Below are 12,057 nucleotides of genomic sequence, written 5' to 3'. Positions count from 1 at the left end.
AAGGCGAAGGTTCTTGTACTGCGAAATAAATAGGTAAATACAGTGTAATATTGAATGTCAGAGAAATCAAGCATATGTTAGTCCTACATATCACGATGACGTTTCCTAAATTAATAATTTGTGTGTCTGTTATTTGGATTTCTAACTTAGCTTTGCTATGCAGTGTGGCAGCTTATAGGGATGTCTAGTACTGGGGCATAATGCCGCAGAAATCTTGCATCATGTCACACCCAGTCACATTATCCTGACACCAGGCCGACCAGTCCTAACACTGGCCTCTTCATGCTGAACGCTGCCGAGGTAGCTTAAAGTACCATTTTTATAAGTCTTTGGTATGATTTGGTCGGGGTTCAAACCCACGACATTCCGCATCCTAGGCTGACGCTCTAACCACATAGGCCACCGGAGCGGTACAGAACAACAACAACAACAACAACAACAATAGTAATAATAATAATAATAATAATAATAATAATAATAATAATAATAATAATAATAAAAATAAAATAATAATAATTACAACAACAAGAACAACAAGAACACTACTACTACTGCTACTACTAATAATAATAAAAGGACATAACTGATGCAAATCACTCAAGAAACAAATAATTATCCGGAGCCTATACAATTTCATTACCAGGAAAAAATCAAAAGTTGTATATTTCCACTTATCAAGAAATAATTGAGCATTAAGACGATAAGACACGTAAACAAATCAGACTCTTATCGTTAGTCCTGCTATAGCAATTCTTAGATACATAGCATATTTGTTAGAAGTGTTTACAGCCGGTGGCTTCAGATGACGACAGTAGTAGATGGGGTCACCCTAGCGTCAAGGGGACTTACCATGCAAAAACAGTCGATGCACTCTGGCGTCAAGGGGAATTTAACATGGGGAATTTTAACATGGATGGAACTGTAGAGCGTCAAGGGCAATTTAACATGGAAATTGAACAGGATCGGTACTTTAACGTCAATGGGACTTTAACGTTAAACTATGGGGTTTGCACTTTGTCATCAATGGAAATTGAACATGGGAATGCCACCTGGGGATCAATGGGAATTAAACATTGTTGACGTCATAGGTTTATAGAGTCAACACCTTTTATAGAGTGAAATGTATTTGTAGGGACAAAGGGTTGATAGGGACAAACATAGATATATAGAAACAAACAAATACACATCCAAACACACAAAAAGAGGACAGAAATATTCTAAAGAAAGACTCACAGATAGAATAGAGACTCTAAAAAGAAAAGTCTGTTGTATGGGTTCAAAACATTTATTCAAGTATACACATGGGCTCTCTGGCCTGTGCTTTGGTCTAAGCACTATCCATTTAATACATAAACATTTGGACATAAAACAAACCTATTTACGAGTTGTTTAGTTATTGACTCTAGTAAACTAATGTTTAAAATTAACGTTTACTCCTTTCTAAAATCACTTCATATGCGACAAATTTACATTAAATGTTCGTTTATAAGAAAAAGCTAAACCAAAACAAGTGACAAACAACCATATAAGAGAAAATTCATGTTTGTCTCTCTATCCGTCACACACGCTGTTTAAAATCCGGTCAGCTACCACTTGTGTCCCAGGATAGATGTTTCCCATCACGTACTCCCTTTCATTCGTAAATCTGCTGTTACGTCCATCGTGCTAGGTACACTTATCGGTAAGCGGATGAAGAGCAGTCATCGTCTTCTTCCCATGGAGGTACAACTAATGCCATATGAATAGAAACTTTTCCTTCGGTGATGTTAAATTTTTCTCTCATCGACTGCACGTCTTCAATAGCCCTCAAAAGTTTGGAAGAAGTTATTTCTGCAGGTGTGCTAAATCCGAGACATACAGGCGAGTTCAAACTGTCGTGGTACATATATAGGCTCAAACGACCTCGATCTTTGACTTGGCAATGACATTTGAGTTCCTCTAACAGTGAGTCAAGTAGATCCGTAATGAAACCTAATACTTCCTCGGCTGGAACGTCAGACACGAAGTCTTTAAATTTCACCGTGTAGGTGTAAGTTGTCGTTTTAAATTTTCTCGAGGTCGCTGTGTGAGTCATTTGGATGCTAAAATACTCCTTTAGGTCTATTGAATCCTTTTCCTTCTTGAACGCACTTTGCTGTGACGGTATGGTGGTGAAAGATGTCAATGATGTTTGTTCCTTCTCTTTTTTCTTCTGCGTAGAGTTATTCATCTTTCTCGTCGCTTGTCCTCGCAATGAAGTGTCGTTCTTGGAAGTTGTCCCTTTTTATATGCTGACCAATATCGATGTGACCGTACGGCAACGTAAAGTGATTGGGAAGTCTCACTCGCTTCTGGTACACGATTTGATAGACTTTTTCCAGGGATCGACTGACGATGTGGTGAGTGGGTAAACGTACAATCTTGTTCGGTTGGTGAGTGGTCACTTTAAAGTTTCCATCCTCTCCAGATTGCAAGGCCTCTTTCAATACCCCAAAGTTGACCACTCGACTGGTACGATAATTCAGAGTCAGTCCTTTCACTTTGCACTCCGTGTGCACTTCTTCTTGTTTGTCCCGGTATTGGTAGCCGTAATTTTTAGGACCGCCACTCGCGAAACTTAGAATCTTGTCGTCGGGATGTTCGTCTGTCCAGGCTCCTAAACGGTCTCCTTCGATGTTAGGGTGTTGCTCACCTGGTCGATCGATGTAGATGCAACTGTCCGTGTCAAAGTACAGGACGCGATTACCTAACAGTTCTAAAGCTTCGTACAATTCTAAGCGAGCATGAGCTGTCACGTAAGCCACAATGATGACATTTCCAAATGCGTTGGCTTGTACAAAGTCCAGATCTTCTTCGTAATTGACCAAGATCAAATCCCCTTGACGCCAGAGTGCATCGACTGTTTTTGCATGGTAAGTCCCCTTGACGCTAGGGTGACCCCATATACTACTGACGACTAACTTCCATTTCGGTTGATTCAAATCAAGAAGGCTTTGGGAATATATATTACAAGAATTGAATGGCGCATATATATATATATATATATATATATATATATATATATATATATATATATATATATATATATATATATATATATATATATATATATATATATATAAAGAATAAAAGTACAATACCTGTAAATGATAACCGGCTTGGGGTCGGATTTACAACGGCACGCTTATGATGGTTGATACAAATACAATGTTTATTGATGGATGACTCAAATGAAAAGAAAATGATTTATGATTACTGCATACGTATATAAGATCCAATTGTTGTATAAATTAACAATCCGCATGAACCTAATAATGTAACATAAAGGTGAATACAAGTAAATGACCTTATATAGTACAAGGATAAAGGCTAATGTTCAACAATACTTTCAAACGACAACAAGAATCATGTGGTTTACTCAAATAGTAAAAATGATGTACTTTACTAATATAATAAAAATGACGTCTTCACTCCAATAATGAAAAATTATGTACTTTACTTAAATAGTAAAATGATGTAAACATGAGACTGATATCATACGGTATAGCTTTACCATCCCCAAACCGTCCATTCTATACATAGACTATACTGTAATGAATGCAAGACCACATATCTCACAACTTTCCAATTGACTATCCACCACACATCTGCATAATTCCTTTTCATCAGTTTTCCTCACCGTCAACAATTCACGCCGTAGAAACTATGCAGTTATCCCCTACACAGGGAACTATTTTTTACTACGCCACCTTCGGCCAGTCGGATCATGGTTTCGGGTTACATTTCGCCTGTAAAATTTCATCCCATTTGCCAACATGCAGACATGAACGGTATCTGCCGAGTCCCTTCTTGTTTATTCCCTTTTGTAATTCACCAGTCTCCTACCGTAAATACTGCACTTGCCGCCACACAGCAAATGTATATCACTAGATTTGAATAGGGACTATGGAATGACAGGGACACTCATGCGGCTCTGACTTAAATTTACTAAAGATAAACCATGGCATCATAGAAACTCACTACCACTTTACTCTGTGGTGTTTGCTCCTAGTAATTGACTAGTTACTTCGGAAAAATGAATATTTCCATTGCACCGAGTTCCAATAATCAAACAAGTAATCACAAAAATCTAAGAATTCCTTAAAACCAGGCGCTATAACCAAATGCGTCTAGTCCAAGGTTATTACAATACTGCGGGGTCAACTCCTCTGGTTGAATGGGAACAGTTATTTTGTACAGTTTTGTACCTATTCCATGATATTAGAAGATGTTATTCCCCCACACAGAAAAAATCAAGGCAGTAAATGTTGAGATCTGACTGCGATCGACACTACTCTTGTAACTAAAAACACGCCTTAGAGTGCACTTGCGTCGAATTACATTAAATTTCAAAGAATGTCGAAACAAGATTCCGTACATAAAATTGCGCAAGAAAACTATAATGAAGTTATTTTTCAGCATAAATAGCATACCATTTGAAAGTTTTTATCTGAATTGATTCAGAAGTTTCGAGTTTTATTCATGCATATTTGTCTTTTTTTGTTAAATATTTCATAAGTATTGACCATAGCGCATTTAATTCGCAGTTTGATTATTTACAGATTTTGTATGATATTTCAGATTTTGATGCTGCAGGCTTGCTATGTTGCTGGCGAGAAAATCAGGCCTATTAAGCAATTAGGAGCTTAAGGATATCGCCGTACTGTAGATAAAAAAAAATATATGAGTGAACACTACCTTTTTAAAGCTCTTCAAAGAAAGGTTTTTGTTTCAATGTTTTTTTCTTTTTTTAACATTGTATGTGTTATAAGATAGATTCACTACATTCATTTCTAAAAAAGTGTAAATGCCCGGATTTTTAAAATTTATTTCAATGGTATTGCTAATATTAGATACCTAGTAAGAGAATTAGCAGCCGAGACTCGTTTTTGTAATATATTTAAAATTTATATATTTGGTCTATGACACAAATACTAATTGTGTCTATCACTTTGGTATAATACTGTCGTTTACACTTTAACAAACATATATGGAAATGTTAAATAACAAAGGCGACCAAAATCTCAGGGGAACTTTAGGTATGACATTCTTGAATCGTACAGTGTTCGTGGTCATTAAACATTTCCTTCGTACAAGTTGCGCGCAGGTTAGACATTAAAATTAACCTTTGATATTACAGGTGACTTTATTTAATGGGTTAACTGGATTCCCACGGTCGTGATGACGATGGTGGTAGTAATGAGTTCAGTATTCTTCTATTTTGCTTCATCTCTCTCTCTCTCTCTCTCTCTCTCTCTCTCTCTCACATCCTCTTTCACATCAGTTTTATGAACAATATCATTTGTGGATGAATTTCACCTAGCACCGTCCACTCCACTGTTTGACGTTTGAGACGTGGACTCATACCAATATACCATGAAACATACCATGACGGAGAGAGAGAGAGAGAGAGAGAGAGAGAGAGAGAGAGATATGAAGGTGTTTGTAAGTTAATATTTATAATTATATCTTATGTATTGTATTTTAGAAATTATATCTATATTGGAATTATTTAATTGTAAAATGCATATTTTATAATGTTTATTTTCTGGATAAAAATTCCGTAAATTGAAAATGTTAATAAAATGTTACTTGAATATTTAAAAAATTGTTTCATGTATAGTTTCATAATAAATTGTACATGTACTTTTTTGTATAAATCTTATGTTTTATATTTTTTTAAATATTAGTCCGTGACTCAGTTGTCATCAAATGCTTTTATGTATGTATGTTTGTACGTACGTATGTATGTATGTATGTATGTATGTATGTATGTATGTATGTATGTATGTATGTATGTATGTATGTATGTGTAAGAATGAAGACGTTTCAATTACATTAGGAAAGAAAAATCAATGCTCCATGGGAATGAAAAGGGGCAAATGCAGAAACTCACGTTTTTATATTATTTATGCATTTTGTTATACAAGCTACCATCACACAGCTGATTCAAACATAAATACATATATTGAGAGAAGAAGTATTAGATTGCTTCTGGCATATAAAATGTCTTTTTTCATTCTGTTCATTCATATTTTTTATCGAATAATCAGGCAAAACTGAAAGCCACTGAATATTTTAATTCCAATATCTAAAAGTAGAAGGAAATCTTGTATAATAAAATCTGGTTAAGGTTCATGTTATGCTAATATTCTCCGGTGACGCCCTTAATAGACTGGACACAAAACAAAATCTTCCAATGAAGCATGTTGAGTAAAAGTATGATTTGCAAAAATACTTTGGTCATTGTTAATTCTGTTTACTTCTTATTGAAACTGTAAGACTTAATATATCATGTTAGATGGTCGTTAATTACAGTATTTCGACCTGTATTTTACTGGCTATCATGACATAACACAGTTTTGCTAGTAGGACAAAAAAGTGGAAATTTGTGTCGTTCTCATAAGGAACTAATTGTTATTACCTATCTGTACTTACACGTGTTATATCTCCACGCTTCCCACTAAATATTGTGAAGCCTGTCGCCCATCTATCAACTAAAATCACTTACATATGTGATATATTTGTAAATATAACGTTTATACATGTTCAAGCGCAAGGATAACAATCATGACTTCACATTAAAGTAAAGATAGTTGCACATTGATTTTAATCTGATAAAATTGTAAATAAGTATGGAAATGTATGGACTTCGAAATATAACGATTAAAACGGGAACATTATAACTTAATTTGAAATGAATGAAAGAGATCAGCTGGTATGTCAGTTTTAAATCCGTATCGCATTTATTTGACAAATGTGACAATAATTCTAGAAACATGCGATATAGTTTAATTTCCTCAAACAATTAATAATGATCAGCCATCGTGTTCGTTTGTCCAACTCGAATGCTTCATTTATTTTCTCCTCTTCACCCGATAAAGATCATGACATTTTGTTTTTTGTTCAGCAGAAAATTCGGTATTTGCTATTACGGATAATCGCAATGGCCTTCGCACTCTCCTGGGCCGTGTCTGAAAACCAATGGTTCATTACAAAGGCGTTCCCAAGGTCTGTTGTAAACTAATGGATCACATTCTATGAAGAATCTTCCACCGAGTGGATGTGGCCTCTGGCACTTTGCTTCATAGCCTCTACACAAATTACCTGAATATAATATAAATAGGATATTTTTTTTTTGTTACGTATTTTCTAAAAAAAACGTGTCTTCCGTTAAAAAGTACCTGCCAATAATATTGTTGTTTTTATCCATATTATTTGAGTAAGATAACGCCTAATGTAGCTTTCATATACAAATTATCGTATATAATGATAGCTTTAATTTGAACTCGTCTTATTTTCTATAATAAATTAAGGATAAAATTAGAATTGGATTTACCAATTTTGATATTAGTTTTCTGTGTGTGCAAAAGAAGAATTGTCTCTAATTTATTCAAATTATTACATTGCCATTTTACAAAGCAAATGAAACAATTCATATAAATACTTTTTTAAAACGAACATTTCTGAATATTTGTTCCATGTCAGTCGCTGTTTACGGTTCATTGATCATTTTTAATGCAAAACAATATCAGTAAGAAACTTACAGCACGAAGAAAAGTAAAGAAAGGAGCTATGTATACATCCAAACAATTGAGATGAAAATTTGTAAACTGAGAGAGAGAGAGAGAGAGAGAGAGAGAGATTGCAATGGAATGACCAAGTATCGACTGAACATATGATTTCGCTTCAGATAAATGTAGCACATAATTCCTACGAAGACAAGCTTTGAGGAGAATTTAAGATAAAAATGGAATTTGTGTGAAATATTAACATTTTCAGTAATCAGAACCCTATATATTATCTCTGCCAGTAACTGTCACATGTATGGAACAAATAAGTCTCAACAAAGGAATATGACATTAACCTGCATGTTCTAGATGTTACTTAGTTGTTATATGTGTAAACTCTTCTACCCCTGCTTAAAATGTTTCTATTCTATCATCTCAATAATTGTGCCTACATCTTCAGATCTTAATACTCACCAGGGATCACAAAAACGTGTATTTGTTCTCGAAACACGAGAAGTGTTCCATTATGGTGTGTATAGTTGTATCCACAATAGAAGGATGTGCCATTTAAGTCACGTGATATATTAAGCTCGGTCCATGCCAAGGAACACGCATAGCTCTCGTTGATGTTCTCAGTACCCAATCTAATATTTCTGCATGAGGCAGTTGTGTTGCGGTCAAGTAAGGATAGATATATGTCATGTTGTTTGCAACCGATGTTCTCTACATTGCACTTCAGAGATAGGTTGAATCCATCAGCAAAGCCACCATAAACGCCATCTTGCTGTACAATCTTAGGACGTTTGAGAAACTCAAGCTCTGTATTACATTAAAGACACCTTTATGTTATGAGTGTCATATACACATTTTCTACAATCCTTCAGCGCACACATTGTGTAACAGGTTAATACTTCCTTATCAATATGCAAGGAATACAATTAATCTATATCAACTATTTATTATAATGAAATAACGTTTCTTTCTTTCTGTTAACTATTTCTTGATTTGGTTAGAAACCAACACTATGCAGTGAAAATAATGTGTTTATTCGATTGCATTCATAATAAGGTTTGACTTGTGAGTCATTATTATAGCAATAGTTGTTACTACACACACACACACACACACACACACACACACACACACACACACACATTCTATTGAAAATGGAATATCAATATTATGATACATTAAGACTGTGTTGTAATCACATCTGAACGAACAAAATCGAAGCAACTTTAATGTGACTCAAAGCTAGAAGACACAAGCCAATGGAAATAACTAACGAAATAAATAGCTAAAGAAATAAATAACTAAATAAAAAATTGAATTAATAGATAAAAACGAAATTAATGAAATAAATATCATTGATTGCAATGGAAATGTTTCGTTGAACCATTCCATTTTTGAATTTCGCCTCGATTCTGTAGATCCCGTTATCAATGCACTGCACTCGTGACCATCTAAATAACACGGTTACCATCCCTGCATGTAGGTTTGTTTCGATCGTTAAAAAATCTCTAAATGTTGTTACCTTGTATTCCCCTTGCAATAGTTGTATTGACTCTGACTTGGACATGTCGGGATTATCTTGGGCTATGCTGATATTTAACAAGTCTTCAATTTCACCAATGCAAAAGCTGCATGCTTTACTGGAAAAATCTATCAGCTTTATTTCCCACAAAATATTACACGATTCTATGGACCCTGAAAAAATAATGCTTTGATTATTCTTGTCAATAATAGACAATTAAAATTTTTAGATACCGCTGATAATGAATTCGGATAATAGAAATTACCGTGCTCATCGAGGTTTAGGCCTTGGTGTATAATGAGATTTGTTGCCCGTTTCGGACTAAATCCAGAATTTAGAGACAAGTTTAACAGATCCTCGGATTTTTATCATCATAATTCTAGACAATCGGTCATGCTTAATATCTGCATATATAGCAGTAATTACGTCAATTAAATTAAATCAGGAATCCAATATGCATAAGAATTCCGATTTGATATGCATGTTGAATAATGTACGAGATCCATGCAGAGAAGTATTTCAATGAGATCTCATTGAATTGCATTGCCAACGGGATGTTATTTTGGGGACAATAACACCGGATGTCTTGTTCAGATCAATTTTTCAAATTCACGCCTTTATATATTTGCAGTACAACAATCGTAATTATTATAAGGTAAAGAATACAACAGTTAAGTATTGGGTGACTGACTAATAAACCTATTCCCGAGGTAAGAATGTGTTGGGCCGACCAGTATATCACCAGAAGATAGTAATTAATAATAACGGTACAATGAAGGAGATATTCAACGTTATGAATTACCAATATAAAGTTTACGTACCTAATTAAACAAGATTTTGGTTAACTTTCTCTCTCTTCATTATTAATTATTTGACATGAAATAAAATCTCCTCAGGGAAAAGAGACCGTTTATGATGATTTTAAAAGGTATATGTGTGATTGACTAAGTACATATAGTTATCCGTTTCTATTAAATATAAACTTGCTGTCATAGAGTTGTCACAAATCTGTGGCTGTTCTTGAGTCATCTACACAAAAAGTCAAGGCAAGTTATATGATTTTCAAGGTTGTCTCCCTTCTGCAAGTAAGTCTGACATTCCGACATAAAACAGGTAATATTTCAAAATGTGTTGTGACTTAACTTTATTGGGAAGGCAGTATGTCGCGTTGTTTTACAGAGATAAAAGTAATACAATTTAATACTTTACACGTAATGGTTGCACATTTTAAGTTCAATAATGTTTAGTATTTTTCATTTCAAGAGTACAATAACATTTTTCTTGACAGTGCCAGTGTGAATATATATAAGGATGATACGAGTATTATTTATTTTAACATTTATGCCAATCTACGTTGCTAGTCATGTCATCACCATAAAAATGTTGCATGTGGAAACAAGAAATACCAACCATGTACATCAACAATGGTCGTAAAGTTGTGTTCTACATGATCTATGTATAGTGAAGCGCTGTACATTCCACCGTCCGAACAAAAGACCCGTTGGTTCAACAGTTTGAAATGAACAACACCGAAAGCAAACTCCAACAAGGACACTATTCTTTTGTTCGATCCATTTAAGAAGAACGCGGACTTTTCCAGAACTGGAATGTAACTGGATTTGTCTTCTATATACCATGTCATATTCCAAGTCGCATTACCAACACATGCTGAGCAGCTTATCAATTCAGTCATATTCCATTGAAATAGGGCGTTTTGGGGACATGGCGAAAACGGCACTAAAATATAATGTAAATATATATATATATATATATATATATATATATATATATATATATATATATATATATATATATATATATATATATATATAATTGCGAAACAAATCAATTAATAAATTTCTATTGAGTAAAAGCATTAGACTCATAATCTCTAAATACAGATCAGAAATTTTTAAAATAATGTGTAACTGAGTTGTTTATTTTTCACCTTGCAGAATTGTAAACCGTTGAATACATACATTAGCTCCTTTTAGTTTTAATTGGCAGGCACGTCAGCACGGTTTCACAAGTCTGACCACCTGGCAATTTTGAATGTCCAATAATGTGATCATAATATATATAAATTAAATAAGTTGGCAATATTAGTCAAAAATGTAGATTGAGTCTAATAGCATATCATATCACAGTAATGTTTGTTTATGTGTAAATAAAACTATAGAATTTGAATAAGTTGCTCAGAATTTCGCAGATCGAGATTGAAGTGAAAGGCTGATGCTGATGGCAACACTATATATGTAACAATAGAACATATTATTACCTGTAACGTATAGTCGGATGAATACAATCAATCCTCCAGAAATGTTAATCGTTATATATCCGTGATCATCGCATTGTATTAGATGTATGTCAATCGTAATTGATATATATTCTTTTGATGATGATATCCTTGTCGAAATTCTTTCTGATTCGGTCGTTTTCGAGTCCTGGCTATATACATCATCCACCTGTAGTAACCGTTTATCTTGATTTCTTACTTTGGTTTTGTATAGATCAACGACAAGGTTGGTGTAGTTGGTTAAATTTGGGAGGACACAGCGGATAGAAGCATTTTCACCCAGTGAGAAGTTGTACATCAATGGGCAAGAAAACGCTGAATCTGAAGGTAACACATCATGTCATATTAATGTCACATAAGATCTATTGATCAGAGCATGTTATGCGAGAAACGGTGACCGGCAATAACTACAACTAAATGGATTTTAAATGGACATGTATCATGTGCAAGTATTACAAATTAGAAACACGTATAGACGAGTAGTCAGTGAATGTAAGCAAAAACTGTAATTGTTGTATTCGGATGTCAAATTACAATAAGTAATCAAAACGCAATGCTAACGTAAATAGATGCATTACAAGTTATTCCCACCTTGCGTGCCAATGCTTTAAAATCACTACTAAGGTTGTTCGAAAATGATTGTACACTTATTGCTTTTTCGTATAAAATGATATGGATACATTTTCCTTGATGTCTTC

At 34.2% G+C, this 12,057-nt stretch overlaps 1 long non-coding RNA gene across 1 annotated transcript; it reads right to left on the bottom strand.

Moving 5' to 3' along the window:
- Positions 1–8,956: 8,956 nt before the first annotated feature.
- On the bottom strand, positions 8,957–11,826 carry LOC149799815 (uncharacterized). The gene is made up of 3 exons (XR_016420922.1): positions 11,342–11,826; positions 10,474–10,800; positions 8,957–9,236 (listed from the first exon to the last, which is right to left on the bottom strand). It is a non-coding gene; the product is annotated as an uncharacterized LOC149799815 (long non-coding RNA).
- Positions 11,827–12,057: the final 231 nt, after the last annotated feature.

This window comes from Sinohyriopsis cumingii, chromosome 5, assembly GCF_028554795.1.
Source record: "Sinohyriopsis cumingii isolate HCF-2022 chromosome 5, ASM2855479v2, whole genome shotgun sequence".
Lineage (NCBI taxonomy): Eukaryota > Metazoa > Mollusca > Bivalvia > Unionida > Unionidae > Sinohyriopsis > Sinohyriopsis cumingii.
Note: the sequence above shows the minus strand (reverse complement) of the source record. Positions and strands in the feature narration are given on the sequence as shown.